Genomic DNA, 15,554 nt, shown 5'->3' with positions numbered 1-15,554 from the left:
ATTGTGCCTAGGAGTTCTATTTCTTGAAATGACTGTATCTTAAGGGATCGTTAAAGATACAACAAAACAAGTAACTTGTCTGGGAGCAGGACAAGCATCTTTAATATACAGATGACTATTTCCTCTTTTCAACATCTAAAGGATAATCCTGGGTAATAAACCTGCTTCGAGGGAATTCTTGAATCACTTGGCCAAATATGCCAAGCACTTCAATTTCACCCTAAACGAAAAGCTGCCTAATAAATTGGTACCACCCATTTCCAGTCTTTCCCTAAGGACTCTTTCATTCCCCAGTGGTCTTAGCAAACTGAAGATGTTCATTAAATTAAGATTACTATTTGGCTTTGACAGACAAATGTGTTTCCTGGAGCAATGTTGCTTGTACATTTAGAGTGTTGTATTGCTTTGTTTTAAAAGACATCAGATGGTTTCTTGGTGTATTACCAAGAAAGCAACATTAATCCTTCTGGTCTTAAGTAGGAATACATTTTCAGCAAACATAGCAGAGGAATTATATCACTCAGGAAAGCAGATCTATAAATCTTGCTGCTGTAAATTTAGGTTCTCACAAATGTTTGTATGTTAACTGATGAGTAACAAAAATTTTTAAAACTTAATAATTCATTTACTATGGTATTTTTTCAATCAATAATCAGTGCATGCTTATTCATCTTCCTTTTCATGCTGAATGCACATTTTTTGAAAGTTCTACCAGTGGAAGCCGGATTGGTCTCTCTTTCATGGGTAGCTACAGCTTACCATGCTTTGCCTGTTAGGTCTGATGCTCCTCATGTTTCAAAAAACTGCTTGTTATCAAATTTCTGGGCATTTTTCATCTAACCCATCCTCAAAACACTTTTCCTAAACTAAGAAAAAAAATGTCCATTTTATTCTCATAATTCTCTTCTTAATAACTTCCAATGTGACCTTGGTACATATTACTAAGAACACATTGGTCTTTCTTTTCTGTAAGAGAAGAATACAAACTAATGCAAGGTTCAACAATTTCCTTCCATGAGCTTCTGGCGTACCTGTTGTCACACTGATACTGAAAGTAGGCAAGTACATGGACTTAGGCAAACAGGCAGACCCAGGGGCAAAGAAGTCTTGCATGTCTGTATGTGTGTTCTACCTATGTTCCAACACTTGTGAAAGTCGTCAGGCGCTTGGAACCAAGTTTTGCAAGGGGGAGAATTAGATGTTTTTAAGTCATTAATTTGAAAAAAAGCAAGATACATAATCTGGAGTTAATACATTTCTTGGACTTGAAATATTATGTTTAAAATGTGAAAAACTGAAATCCATGTTGAAAAGATAAGGCAGCAAAAATAAAAGCTGACGCTAGGATTTTTTTAGAAAAATGCAATTAAAGAGAGCAATTTAAATTTTTTTTCATCAAAATGAGTGAAAAAAAATGCTCAAATAAATCAACTGGTTTTATTTTTCCCTGAGCCCGGCACCAAGTGAGGACATTGTATTGTACATCAGTCATTGCCTGACAAATAGAATTCATCTTGTTTTTCTTTTGCTAAAGTGGGTACAGGCATTGTTCACTGGAATGGAGCTCCTTACTTCACTTAAGCCAATCAATATTTATTCCTCTCATTACAAAAGACCTCAAGATAAAACACATAGCTGCTTAAGCATTAGCTAAAACTAGAACTCATACGAATCTCCTAGATGGCTTGTCTCTGTTGCATGTGCTGTGTAGACAAAGTAATTGGACAAATGGTTCTTTGGGAGTATTGGTAGCTAGTTAGCATGGATCTCAACATGTTCAAGATTTGTAAGGCAACAGAAGGAGTACCAAAGCAATACTCCTCTCTAACTTCCCTTTAACCAAACATTAAACCATAACTCCCACAAAAATCTCCCCAAATCCTCCAGTGTAGTATACTTTCTCTTTTAACTGTTGTAACAATTGTCAGTGCTGTACTCCTAGTTGGTTTGATATATTGTCACATACTAAACTGGTGTGTTTGGGTTGTGATGCCAGGCCTTGGCCTTTCTCTTACATTTTCCTATTTTGGCACACTTACATCCAGACCAAATACCTCACCTAGAGAAACACTAGAAGCTCAGATAGAATCTTTTTTCATGCTGTGCCACTAGTCATCTTCACCTTTGCCATCAGCTTGTTGTACAGTACTAGACAGAGTTTCCATGACATTTGAACGGGTTCCATAATGTGTTGAGTTTCCTAGTCTTTTCAAAGATCTGAAATCCTTTTACTCCACTTCATTTAACTCCTGTGTGAGTCTGAACTTCCTCGTAAAAAAAACTACAGGCATGGAGAATCAAGATAGCAGAATGGGGTAAGAACACGTTTAAATGGATGGAGAAACATTTAATCAGGATGAAGCAGAGAGGGCACATTCCAGGAAATACGAGAGGACAGGACATTAGCATAGGGGTACCTGAAGACTGATAGACACAGGAAAGCAGTGCACACGAAGGTGTGGTGTTGTAGTGACTGATACTCCAGCAGCATTCAGCTAACGGCCATCTGAACACCAGCAGCAGCAAGAACTCCACCAGCAACCAGGTGGGAAAGGACTTTCACTGGGAACTTGGGAAGTGAACCCAGACATAGAACTGTCTGTCCTGCTGGTCTGTTTGATTTGACCAGGAGCAGAGATAAAGCAGCAGATCCCAGATAGGTAGTGCGAGAACAGGGTGGATTTCATAGCCCAGGCAGCCCCCTTAGAGCCGAACTGGGCACCATTTTGTATAAGGAGGCAAGGGCAAGGGAAAGGATGGAGCATAAACCGAGCTGGGAGTGAACTCATTTCTGACTCAGTGAACTGCATAAACATGACATTCTACAGGTTCCACCCAAGACAGGTCTGGGTTGCCCTCAGATCTGATGGCCAGCAGATCAAGAACTCTAGTAGTGGCACATCAGGCACCATTTTGTACACTGTGGCAAAAGCTTTGGGACTGCAGGGGACAACAGTGAACTGTGCATGTGCTGAGCTCATGAGAAATCACTGAGTTCAGTGGATTGCACTGGTCCCACAGGAAAATAATACCAACTGTGGTATTGTACCAGTCAAAATAGGTCCATGTGGCACCCAGACCTAATCTCCAACAGGTTCTGGCAAGATCAGAACCACCAACAACCTAGCAACATAAGACACCAGGCGTCTTTCTAATCCTGGGAACTGCTCCAACTGGAAGTGGGAGAAAGGTACAGACAATGGTGCAGCCTCAGCACGGTAGCAGAGGAGGTGGAGATTGGGGAGCAAGAGTTGGGGCTAGAGAGTTCTTTGTGGAAATCTAACATAAGATCCCAGACCTGGAACTTGCTGGAGGGAGTGGCACAATTGGCTGCAAGCAAAGAGCTGTGCACCAATGGAAATAAGTAAAATCAATCTGTGGACCTGTGGGTGACAGAGCTTAGAAACCTGCCCCAAGCAGAAGACTCTGCTAACCAGAAGTGCATTGAGCAAGAGTAAAAGAGGAGACAAAGGCACAATGAATATTTCTGAAAGCTCCCCTGCAAAGGAGCAAGACCCTATGCCAATCTCAGAGTTAACTGAAGAAGACATCAAGAAAATGGGGACACAGAATTCAGAAAACTCATTTTAAAGTTTCTGATCAACAATGAGAAGCACACACAAGAGTTCAAAGAATTTAAGGAATGTTTTACACAAGCAATAGCAGCAGTAAAGCAAATCAAGGCTGATATATCAGAAATGAAGAACACAGTAGAGCAAATTAAAAGTACAATGGAGAGTCTCCAAAATAGAATGAAGCAAGCAGAAGAAAGAATCTCAGAATTGGAAGATATTTCCTGTCACTAGAGGGAAGCAAACAAAAAGCTGGAAGCAGAACTGGATCAGGCCAAAAATGTATTCAAGAATTGAAAGACACTATTAAGAGAACTAATATAAGAGTTATGGGAGTTCCAGAAGGTGCAGAAAGGGAAACTGGTTTTGCAAATATATTTAATGAAATAATAAAGGAAAATTTCCCTAATCTAGAGAAAGAATTGGGAAACAAGATCCAGGAGGGGCACAGAACTCCCAACAGGCTTGATCAAAAGCGATCCTCACCAAGACACATGATCATCAAGCTCTCTTCAGCCAAACATAAGGAAAAGATCCTTAAATGTGCACGTGAAAAAAATCAATTGACATATAAAGGAATGCCAATTGAACTCACAGGAGATCTCTCACAGGAAACTTTACAGGCAAGAAGAGAATGGAGTGACATATTCCAGATTCTAAAAGAAAAAAAAATTGTCAGCCCAGGATAACATATCCAGCAAAGCTTTCTTTTGTTTTTGAAAATGAAATAAAATTCTTCCACAGTCAAGAAAGGTTAAAAGAATTTGCCTCTTCCAAACCTGCCCTACAAATGACACTTCAAGATGTTCTCTTGACAGAGAGGAGGAATAGCACCCAACAAACCCAAAGGCAAACGGGAAGAACATCCCAGTAAAATGACAACAGAAGACTCAACCAATGAACAACCCATTCCTAAAATGACAGGACCAAAGTGCCACCCATGTATATTAAACTCTGAATGTAAATGGCTTGAGCTCAATCAAATGTCATAGATTAGTAGACTGGATTAAAAAACAAAACCCATCTATTTATTGTCTAGAAGAGACATATTTCACCAACAAAAATCAATGGAATCTATATTGCATGGGTTTTGATGTTTTCTGTTAGTTTCATCTCTTTAAAACAGCTTCTTGTGATCAAATTCTTCAGTGACACATAGATCATACAGTAGCATCATTTTCTTCAAGAAGGTTCTTGATTTTCTTTTTCATTTCTTCAGCTACACGTTAGTCATTTAGTAGCATATTATTTAAGTTCTTTGTGTTGTTCATTTCTTTTTTCTCCCTGATGTTGATTTTGGTTTGTGGCTTTTCACTTAAGGGGATGTATAGTAGCTGTGCAATGGAGACTGTCATATCTAGTAACAGGTTATTTAACTTCATGGCATTGTAAATTTCTATTTTTTTCCCATTGTTGATTTTGTATTATGACTTTTCATTTGAGGGGAAGTACAGTAGCTGTGAATTGGAGACTAACATATCCAGATGTGAGGATACAATGTAGTATGCATCTCTACTTCCAGACAAAGATGTACTTACAATGAAACTGTTTACTATATGTTGACAATAGGATGCTGGACTCTGCCAGTGTCCATGCCCTCAATGATGGACATATGACTGTGTATGTAGAACTATACTTTAGTAATGAAATAGAAGAACTAGGTGGGAGGCGGGGGTACTGGGGAGAGGTTAAGGGAAATCCCAGGAGCCTATGGAACAGTATCATAAAATCATAAATAATAATAATAATAAAGCAAACAGCTGCAGGCATGATTAAATGCTGGTGGTTTATTTAGGTGAGAGAAATAATATGGCAAGGAAAATAAGGTAATTGGAAATGAAGCAGAGAGTGGAAAGCAGTGACACACATTACGGTTATGGTCAGTGCTTCATGGTGAGCTGTGAAGATATGACGAGTCATTCAGCAGGAGTGTTCACTAGGTTTAATGCCTTACCTAGTAAATATTTAACAAGGAATCACTCAGGGACTGCAGTGTTTGCCAATTTCTGTGGTGTAAACACTCTTTCCATGGATTATTTCAAGTTACCTCCATAACATTGAATGCAGACTTGGAAACAGATGCACAATCGGCCCTGGAAAATGGTAACAGCCAACTTCATGATAGAAGTGATTGGCCGCACATGTTTTAGGCTCTGAGAAACTATCCTCATTGTAAGTTCCTTTGAAAAAGATGGAATTTCGTTCTTTGGCTCCTCATATTCTTCCACTGGTCAGATTTCACTCAATAAAATAATGAACTTGAGCTTCAGGGTCTGCACTTTGGTCCATGTGACAACACTTACTTATGTAGAAATCTGTTCAGTCTGAAAGTCAAGTCAGAAGCTCTGAGTTTGTCATAACTAGCATTCAGATAGCAGAGACACGGGCCAATGAGGTGGCTCAGTCAGAACAAGCAGCTTTAAGTCTAGAAAGCTGATGAGGCTGAGAAGTTCTGTGGAAACAAACAAGATATGATTAATACAATTGTGTTTGCGTTATTAGGCTACATCCACTCTCTCCCAATTTGTTTTGCACTCCCAAGTTTCAAATGAGGATCTCCATTATGCATGCATGTGTGTGTGTGTGTGTGTGTTTGTGTGTGTGTGATTGTATGTGCATGTGTGACTAAGATGCTCCTTCCTGAAAAGAGAGTTGTAAACCCAAAATCTTAGTTCCTTCCAAGTTGATAATCCATCTCAATCTCCTGAGAGATCCAGGGGCTGATGGAATGATCTTAACCTTTATGCCCAAGGAATCCGATACACTAGTTGCTCTTCTTTATTGGATTTTAATCTCTGCAATTATCTATTAACAACATTAGTTTAACAAAAGACTTCACAAATGGTTCTCCTACAATGTGAACATGCTCCTCCGTCTGTAACTGCATTGTGTAGTGGTAGGTTGAACTTCTCATGGTCATCAGGATTGATTGCTCTTCATGATAATCAACTGCAGTTATTGCAGCAGCTTCCATTGGTGTGCTGACATGAGGAACACAGGGCAGTCAAGTGTGGGTCACAGATTTCGGTGAAGAGGAATTACTGTTTCCTCTGAGGTGAGTGCCTCACCAATGACAACCGTGATCTCTTTCCTAACAGAGCCATAGGCTGTAAGATTGTACATTATAAATTCTACAAGTGAGACACTGGGTGTGATGGTGAGAGAGGTCATTCCAGTTTTCATCCTTTCATTCGAACTTACAATTCTACATCTCATGTTTCATTTCCATGACCGTATAACATGCTATGAGGCAGTACTTAATCCCACTCTATGTCCCCCAGCTGAACCTTAGCTAATCTTCAGCAACTGGCTGCATTTAGCTGGTGTTGTACATGGTAAGAGCAGCAAATCTTATGGTCGTGAGTCCACTATCACATCTTTGCTATGAAAGCAGTCTTTAGTCTCAGGTGGTGGGTTTTCATGTTGATTGCTAAAGTATTCTGTAAATGCTTAGATTGTTTAAGAGCCAGGTGGTCATAGGACTGAAAGCAGGAAAGAAGAAACATAATCATATACGATGACTTCCCAGGTAGAAGGGTCTGTGGCTTGTGACCTATTACCAGGCAGCTCTCTGGTCAGTGTCACTGTCATTGTTCAGAACTACTGCATGCTGCCAGGAGAGGGGCCCTGAGCAGCAGTGTCAGCAACTGGATATGTCTTGGTGGAAGAGAGCCCATGCTGAGCTCAGAACGGTCTTCATCTTGCTCCTGTGACCACCCTGTTCATTGGTTCGTAGGACTAAGATAACTGCAAAGTTTTCTGACAATATCCCTAGCAAAGGTTACTTTGGCCACCTGGCAGAACAATGCAAATCTTTAATGTGTATATGTTCCTTCATGGCATGAACATGAAATACAAAGACTGTTTTCGTGCTTGGGTTACACTTCCATATGACCAATCATACCTGTTATCTAGGCTTCTAAGTCACTAATCTTTAATATTATTTTTCCAGGCTCCCAAACAATCAAGAAAACCTTTTACTTCTAACTACGAATCAATTCATTTCTGTATTTCAAACTTTATCTAAATTGCCAGTGAGGGTGCATCTCCAGGCACCGTACTTCGGGAGGAATTTTGTCCACTGCTACCACTCAGTGCTCCTTTAGATGGGTCTGTATTGTGGTAGCAGCCCGTTTCTATGAGAACAAGTGTAGTGCCAATTTATCTGTATACTAGGATCTATATCCTTTTCTTTTGGTTGCTCACAAAATCAAAACTCTGCCTTCACCCAGTGCACACAGACACATACACACAGACCTCCAGTGAGGTCAAGACGTAGACAGTGAGTGGATTCCAAGGGACTTCTTCTGGATCTGCCTCATTTTGACCTGAATGAATCATTTATGTTCCATAATGAAGAATGGTTTTGTGTAATCGACTCTAATATTGCTGAGTTCATGATGAGTAGCTTAGGTAGAAGAGTCACTGCATTGATATCCTCACTCTCCATGGTGATGACATAGTAAATCAGGGGCTTATCTGATTGGCAACAGATAACACAGTCTTGAGTTATCACTTTTAGGTCTTATGTTTTGATGGTCCTTCACTGACTTGCCAGAGATGCTTTACAAAAATCATATCCATACTAGAAAGTCTATCACCTTGGATTTGCTTATATGTCCCAACCATCAAATAGAATTGCACCACAGCCCAGACCCAGTAGAGTTCCCTCTGGGTCACTTCATGTGTGGATCATAGCAGCATTTCAAAATGTGCTTCTAGAATCCAAAGGGATTAAACAGATTCTGAGACTCTTTCTGGATGACTTTCTTCCCTTCTCAGGCAGGTATTTACTGTGACTGCGGCATGCTTACTGATTTCTACTTCTCAAGGACAGCTACTGGGATATCATGAACCGTATGATATTTGTTGCCATGTCCAGATGATTGAGAACCCTGTGGATTATATTTCATTAAAAAGTAGGAGAGTTAGCACAGCTCAAGCAGTGCTAATGAAGATTTTCTCCTTTTCTTGTCATGTAAATGGAAATATTTTTGACCCTTCCTGTAACTGAGTTTTGAGAAGAAAGGACTTAGAGCAATACCAGTATATCAAGTGTGAGTTGCTTGTGTTCACCTTCAGAGACAGTATCATAACCAGAATAGTAATTTGAACTGTTTCCATCAATTAGCTATTAGAAGTTCACTATCCTTTCCTAAGACCCCTTAGGTTTTTCAGAGACCAAAAGGTGAATTGGATAATTAGATGAGAAGTCACTGTGACTGTATCTTTTGGATATTAAAGACAGTACTAATATCTGTTATTGTTGCAAGAATGCAATTTTGCTTCCGTTTTACTATCTTGACTTGGGTGTGGAGTTTAGGAAACTCCCACTTAATCATTTGTCTCAGATAATGACCCCAATTTTTATGTCAGGAAACAAATATGAGAATTTTCATAGCTACTAAGCATAGTTAATCCAATGATACATCTGTAAAGTACAGAACAATAATGGAACTGACTGTGCCAATGAAAAGTGGGCTCAGATGTATTTTTATTGATTAACTGTTCTCCGTGAGTCCCTATTCAAGGCAAAGAACCACAGTAGCACTGCAGTTGCTTGGGTGAAACACAGCTTAGTCTTTTCTTCAGGAACTCCTTAAAGCATCTGGGTATTCCCCTCTACCCAATAATTGATTTCAAAGCCAATTGGGAAGAGTTTGAAAGAATGTTTATTTCAAACAGTTACACTGGAATCTAAAAGGTGCTTCCGGGGGACTGGCCTCCTCTTCACTCAGGCAGCTCCATCAATAAACAAATTCAGAAACAGAATGAGAGACTCAAATTTTTCTTTGTGGGGACCGATGTGAATGTTCTGCTTTAGCTCTCACTGTTGTTCTACAACCTGGACTGCCTTCCTGCATCCTCAAGAACTGCTATAGTAGTTGTGCAAGTCAGATACACTGATTGTCATTCTGGCCTGTTCATCATTATGGAAATGACACAGAGTCCCTGGTGATTAACAGTTGCCTGTTAGCCTCTGCCTTTCTAAGATCTTATTTAACACCATCTACAATAATGACCTAAGTTTTGTACTGTTTCTCTCTGTCAAACTTGGTTTCTACATTACTACTTGGCCTTCAAAAACACTGGTGCCTTCACCCCTCCTATAGCAGAGGCACCCTATATTGCTCCTCAGCTTTTAAGCCATACGTGCATATAACTACCTAACATTTCCATTTCTCTCATACTCTAACCTTACTTTCATGTTGACGAATGAAGTTCTGTTCTCTCTAGCAAATTTGACATAGGCTTTCTATGAATTATGTCATTAAGAAATTTCTTTGATAAGCCATTAGGTCCAGTGCCAGGCATCCTTCCCAAGACATTGAATCTTGACTTATGGTTGATGTTCCATGTCGGTGAATGCTTTCTCATTCAGCCACTATTCTTCCCTCCTTTCTCTGACCTAACATTCCCAAGCTACATGAATCCAGCTATCACAAGTGTTCCTGTAATTTTGTTACTCCTTTAACAAATGGATTATTTCTTCCCAGAGGGCTAGAGCTTCCTTGCTGGGAGACACTCAGCATGACTCTGTTCATCAGGGTAGAGGGGTTGGGTATAAGGGTAGCAGACAGTGTATACAAGAATGCTACTTCAAATGAGGCCATTTGTGGGATCTCTCAGAAAGGGAGTAATCTTCTAGAAAAAAAAAATGGTCTTCTGATGGTCAAGATGGTGACAATAATCTGAGGGCTGAAGATTCTTGGACCAATCCCATTTCCTTGTGTCAGATGTATGGCTTTGTCAGATGTATGACTTTGTCCTGAGATTCCTGTCCTGGCCATTGGCATCTAGTCATCTGCAATCCTGCCACTTTATAATTCAAAACATGATCTCATTTTCAGCATAATCTGACAGTAGAAACACCGAATGAGTCTTCTTAAAATTTACCATAGAAACTCTCTGGCTTTGGGAGAGTGCCTTATGTTAACTGCTGACTGTCTCGAGTTTATTATTTTTGTTTATCTATGTATTTAAGCAAATCTCCAACTCCATTGCAATGTTACCCTCCCCAAATCTTATAATTGTTTAAACAATATTAATGCTTCAGTTATTGAATGATTTTTTCAATATCCTTTCCTCCATGTACAGATCATCCTACCCACTGCAGCTGTATCCATCAAGATGCTGTGACTTACTGATATTTTTTCTTCTATTCACTCCACATACTCAGCTCCTCACTGTTTTGAGACAAACTGGGACTCCCATTTCAAAATCCAATCATTCAGGTATGATTTTATTTTTCTTGCAAAGATTTATTTTTAAATTTTATTTGAAAGGAATAGTAATAGAGAGGAGGGGACAAGGAGAGAGACAGCAATCTTTCACACTCTGATCACTCCACAAATAGCCACAATAGCTGGGGTGGGTCCAGCCAAAGCCAAGAATTCCATCTGGGTCTCCCACGGGTGTTACTGGGGCAGAGGTCTTGGCCATCTTCTGGTATATTCCCAGGTACATTGGCGGGGAGCTGGATTGTAAATGGAGTAGCTGGGACTCAAACCAGAGCTCCAATATGAGATTCTGGAATCCCATTTAGCAGCTTAATTCACTATGCCATAAGGCTGATCCACAGGTACACTTTTGAAATCCTGGTAGTAATTGTCTTCAGCCTGGTCCCTTAAAAAAACAGAGACTAACACAGGAATTAAGAGCTGATGCTTTCTGGTAGAGGTAAAATCCCAAGGTGCTGAGAAAAAAAGGAAAGGACTGTGACACAACAAAAGAAGCAATTTGTTTCATATCCCTGTACAGCCACTACTACACTAGAAACTGCCAACAAAATGGGAACATAGACATATTCCCACTAAGTGAGATCAAGCAAGACACTCACTGTTTAAGATCAAGTTTCACAACCAAAGAAGTTCTGAGGAAAAAACACCTTCAGATAAGGGGCTGTGAACATGGACTTGTCTAGTGGAGGTTCACTCAATTTGTACATTGAATCAGCTATTTTGCATTTTGTGATCTATCGTTGCAGTGTAAATATTTCCAAATGCCTTTTATCCCCAGCCTATAGAAAAAAAATGAAATGGGGCAGACACACAGTAAGCATGTGGTGAGCTTAACTAGAAACAATTACTAACATCAATAACTACAACCACGTCTTCTGATCCTCGTACACGTTCAGCACTACACATAATATCTGTAAAATGCCTGGGTCTGTTACAACAATAGCATAGGCTTAAAAAATTGTAAATTATTTCTCAGAATTTGTATGACTAGAAGCCCGAGATCGTGGTGCCAGCCAAGTTGGTTTCCTTTGAGGCTTTGTCCTTGGCTGGCGGGCAGTTAGTCATGTCTCGCTATGTCCTCATATGGCCTTTCCTCTGTGTGTGTGTGTGTGTGTGTGTCCATATGGCCTTTAAAAGATTCCGGTTCATTTAGACTAGTCTCCTCTAAAGACTTAATTAAATTACCTCTTTCAAAATGTGTCCAAGTCTAATTACATTCTGAGGTACTGATGGTGAGGAGCTGCACACACAAACTATGGGAAAACATAATTCAGCCATAAAAGGATCTTAGGCTGATTTCCCAAAGCCCTCTGTCTTGAAATAATGTATTATAAAATTCATTTTAATACAAAAGGCTAAGCTGCTTTATTTAACTTTGGGTTGGACTTCTTTAATTTCTTCAAAATAATTCCATTCGTGAAGAATGTAAGTTCGTAATTGGGCATGTGGTATCTATTTTGAAAGCATCAGATGGTGTATGTTCTCTAGCTCTTGCTCAAACTCTCTTAAATACTCTGGGTGCACTTGTCAATACTATGAGCCTGGGTCAGCATATCCAGCGATGTTACTAACATCTGGCTACTGAGAGATCCGACAAATGGTGGTGTCCAGGTGTTCCTGAAAATCAACTCTGGCTACAATTTTCCCAAGAGAACTAAATATTGGATGTTTTCACGTATATCAAAGGAGAAATGAGTCAACTCCCTGAAAAACAAAACAAAAGCAAAAAACCATAGCTTGAAGGTGTTCTTTTGCTTATGTAGGTAGGAGCTTAAAAATTGACTTGAAAACTTCTCTCTCCCTCTTGCTCTCAGTATCACTGGTTCTCCACCAGAAGTCATCTCATCCTACTTCCCATCCATGCAGGACACGTGACAATGTCTGGAGACACTTCTGACTGTCACAGTTTATAGATGGTATTAAAATGAAGGACCTAGATGTCAGAGAGGCTAATCAATGTCACAAAAAAACACAGGAAACTCGAACCAAATTTTAGATTTTTCCAATCTAAAATTCCAGCATCATCAAGTTTGAGAAGCCAACTCAGACGCTGTATAAAGGTGAATTTCTGAGAGTTATAGTCAAAGATTTCTGTGAGTGAATTGGGACAGAATCAAGGAGTTATTTTCCTTCTATCATATTTGTTAAAATGATAACAAAATCACTCATGTATAAAAGAAAGAGAGACAATCTTTTATAGCACATTAAATTTGGACTAGGAAAAGAACCCAGAATGCATATAGGAAACTCATTTAATATTGCAAGTATTATTTTTGTTTATAATAGCCAAACCACAAATATGAGATCCCAGAATAGCATTATGAATATCAGCCACATTTTTTTAAATCAAGCTCTGGTCAGATGTAAGTGTCTCTGCTGTACACTTGGTTTCATGGTATGATCTTTCCAGGAGAGGTTCTTTTTAGAAAATCACACATTGCATTGCAGAGTAGTTAGGATCCCTGTACCTCTAAAGTAGTGGAGTCGAGCGGAAAGTCCGAAAATTTTTCTTCTTGCACTTTTTCTTTAATGAAATAAGGAAGTGAGCATTTTATCCATTATGTGTTTTCCATGCCATGACAAATGTGGCTGGGTATCCTGAAAAAAAAAAAAAAACCTTCAGATCTTGCTTGGAGCAAATTCACAGAAATTCCCATCTCCAAGAAAGATGATTTCTGATTTCTGCCTCACATTGCTCGAAAACATCCTCTTTTGCAAAGGAGGCAGTGGATTTGATTTTTCCCCCAAATTTGCAAACCTGTCAGATTATAAACATTGTTACATATGCTTTTAAAAACTCCATTTCAACAGGTGTGTTTATTTTACAACAAACTCTCTTGATGATTCTTTTGGGAAGTTTGGAAAAATCCACGTTTGAACTAAGGTTCACAAACCACCGGTCGTAAGTCTGAGCCAGCTGCTCCTTGTTTTATAAATAACGTTTTTCTAGAACACAGCCGCCATATCCATTCATTTAGGATGGTTTACCGCCCTATTTGCAATTAACAGTAAAGTTGAATAGTTGCACATGATCATCACAGTCACTGACCCTTTATATAAAAAATGTGTTGCCCTCTACCACAGGCAGGATAAAACTGGAAGAGACTCATGGACAAAACAGAGTGCTCTCTGCATGCAGCTCCAACATTGTACCTGCTCCGAAACAAACTAATCCACCTTTTCAAATTCCCTTTGGCATCAGCAAGTTCAAAGAACAAATTTACTTCTTCAGTTAATCAAGACATATTGAGACCAAAAAGGCATTTAGAAATACTTTAAAATATTTTTAAAATTTGAGAAGATTACCAAATAAAAACCGTACAAACTGTTATTGCTAGGAAATCAGAGATTTAAAGAAGGGAGAGATGAGTTCAACTAGGATTAGTGTCAGCAAGATGAGCCAAGCAAGGTGAGCAGGTTAAGTGGGAGATTATGCCAGGCCTGGAATGAGTGAGTACTAGCTAATACTCCATGGGTTGGTTGATTGATTGATCTATTTACTGGTTGATACATGTCAGTACATTTTGCATCTTGATAAGCAATGAGAAAGTTGGACACTCAATTACTTATCTGTTATTGCATGGCAATGTCCTTAGTACCCTAAAACAACCAACATTTACTATCTCACGTGTTTTCTGAGGGCTATAAAACTGGGAGTAGGTCTGTGTGATGGTTCTGTTAAAGGATTTCTGATAAGGTTGCCAGCAAAATGAAGGTAAATTTACAATCTATTGAAAAATTGAGGACAGCTGAGGATCCAGAGCTGGTGTGACTCACAGGAACCAAGCCTGGAGGCCTCAGTTTTCCTCTGGTTACAGGCAGGAGGGCTTCCTTCCTTTCCAGAAGAAGCTCTTTCAGAGGCTGTGGAAGTGTCCACATCACATGGTAAGTGGCTTCCAACAGAGTGAAAGGTCCAAGGCACAGACCAGGAGGAAGCTGTAAGGCCTTTGATGGTACAAGGCAGGATTATATCATTTCTGTCATGATTGTTGCCATTCAGTCAGGAAATCTAATCTAATGCAAAGGGGATGGGAATTAGGCTCTGGTGTTTGGAGAGAGAAGTGTTAAAGAATTTGTGGACACATTTTAAAGCCACCATAGATATTAAAAGTAGATATGCAATAAAGCAAGAATCTGGGAGTGGAATAAGGAATTGAAGTTTTTTGCAGATCAAGAAGACATGTGGTTTGTTTGTACCTGTGAGGCCTCCAAACCATTATCCATCATTAATCCACTGTAGAATCTCACTTGTGGGATTTTTCAACTAATTTTATCAGCAGCCAGCAGAAAGGTGTTTTCTCTTGATTTACATAGGGTAGAGAGGTCATTACTGCAGGCTCCTCTCGCCATATGCCCTCTTTTACTAGGAGAAAATATGGGAGTGAGAAGAGTACAGTGATAGTTTTTTTTTCTTTTCCTCACTCCTGCGAGTTTATTGATAATCCATACAGAAATATCAGATGCTTATTGTAGAAACAGTGTAAAGGAAAAGGAAATCAAGGCTCTAGACTTACAATAGGAAGCGTGACACCTTATATTTTGAGGAATTAATTTAATTCAAGTAACTAAAGTAGTTATTTTATCTGTGGCATTGCCCCGGCATTTATAAAAGTGTGTCCTTATATGAGCTGAGTATTCTAGGTTTCTTGGGATAACTTTCAGATACAGCAAACATATCATGCTTTTATGAATGATTCCAACATTGTTTGTATATTCCTTATCCAGAATGTCTGGAACCAAA

The sequence above is a fragment of the Ochotona princeps genome, chromosome 10, assembly GCF_030435755.1.
Source record: "Ochotona princeps isolate mOchPri1 chromosome 10, mOchPri1.hap1, whole genome shotgun sequence".
NCBI lineage: Eukaryota > Metazoa > Chordata > Mammalia > Lagomorpha > Ochotonidae > Ochotona > Ochotona princeps.
The sequence above is the reverse complement of the archived record's forward strand: the minus strand, read 5'-3'. Positions refer to the sequence as shown.